The sequence below is a fragment of the Hipposideros armiger genome, unplaced genomic scaffold, assembly GCF_001890085.2.
Source record: "Hipposideros armiger isolate ML-2016 unplaced genomic scaffold, ASM189008v1 scaffold_482, whole genome shotgun sequence".
In the NCBI taxonomy this organism is placed as follows: Eukaryota; Metazoa; Chordata; class Mammalia; order Chiroptera; family Hipposideridae; genus Hipposideros; species Hipposideros armiger.
This window is the reverse complement of record NW_017731832.1, coordinates 1,142,565-1,144,165: the sequence shown is the minus strand read 5'-3', so window position 1 is coordinate 1,144,165 and position 1,601 is coordinate 1,142,565.

Genomic DNA, 1,601 nt, shown 5'->3' with positions numbered 1-1,601 from the left:
CCGCCCCCCAGCTGCTGCTATGGATTATGTCCTTTTCTATTACTTGATCTCCAGTTTTAAATGGAGGGAGCAACCTGCCCTATACTTACTATTTCAAAAAGAGAAATGAATTCCAAAAAGAATAGAAGAGGGATTGCAGTTAAAACCCATTTTCTTAGGAGGTTATGGTGTCTCAGTGGATTGTAATCTGTAACATTTGGGTCATTTGCATCTCAATGAGGGTAACCTAAGTTTTCTGAGGAAGGCAGTTTTGTCCTACATTTTTTCATTTTCTGGAGCAGACTATTAAACTTGCTCAGGGCAGAAATTATATGAACAACTACTTAATATTACAAGTGAGTGTGTGGTGTATGTTCTTAAATAGTTTTATCATTAAAAAAAAAAGTCCCTCTTTTGGCCCCAATACACAGAGGAATGAGAAATATTTAAAAGATGTAGGAGGAAGGAGATGGTGCAATTTGTAGGAAAGAAATTCAAGTTGGCTTAGTTTTTTTATAACCCAGCCCCTTAGTACTCTGGGATTCAAATTCTTAGATTATGTTGTTTCATTCCCTTCTTCCAGAGAGATAATATTTAACTCACAGGGAATTTTGTTTTTAAGAGCTTGAATCACTTGATTGAGTTTACAGTAAACACAATGAATCTGTCTGCTTCTTTGCTATTCCTTCATTTATCCTCTGAATTTCACATAGCACTACTCTGATGCATTTGGTTTATCAAACAAAATAAAGTCTGTGTGCATGAGACAGCATAATCATGATCTGATTGTGGCATGTGTGTGACAGTGGGTTAAATTCTTCTGTTTCTTGCCTGTGCTGTCAGTTCTTACAGGGGAAAAAAAACAACAGGTAATTTAAAAATACTCCTTTAGAAGAAATACGATATTAAACTCCAAAAGAAAACATTTTTTTCCCCCAGAAATTTTTTTAAAAATCAAAGCCTGAAACTTCATTTTCTGTTTCAAATGTTGACTCTTACAGCTGCTTGTAATATTTTCAGAAATTTCAAATGTTAAGTGAAATAAATGAACTAGTGCTCTAGGAAACCTAAGTAGTTAATATAGAGTAAAAACATCATCCTGTAGATTTTATTGAATTTTTATACTTAATATTGTTCTTTCTCTAAAATAATTGGTAGGCCTGTGGGCTGAGCTTAGAAATTGGTTCAGAAAAGCAGAATAGTGAACTTGGTAATTGTGAGAATATATTTGTACACATGACGGATAGAATTTAATAAAATCAAGGACCTTTCCCAAATGGCATCAGGCATTATTGAAACCTGACTTACATGCAGAAATAGTGGTAGCAGAGAGCTCAACGCCTGTGTAGTTGTGGGGGAGCATCCTATTGAGAGTATCAGGGTCTAAATATGCTTCACTGACTTAAAACCACTGTCTGTTCTCTTTTGACAAGCTGCACATTTGTTTTGCCTTTCTATCTTACCATTCCTCTGGAGAACAGAAGGCACATTATAAAACCCAACACTCCCGCTTGCATTCTATGAGGTAGGTAGAGTGAATTACAATTATTACTTCCTTAAAACTTTGGGCCTTAATTCAAACACACACACACACACACACACACACACACACACACACACAC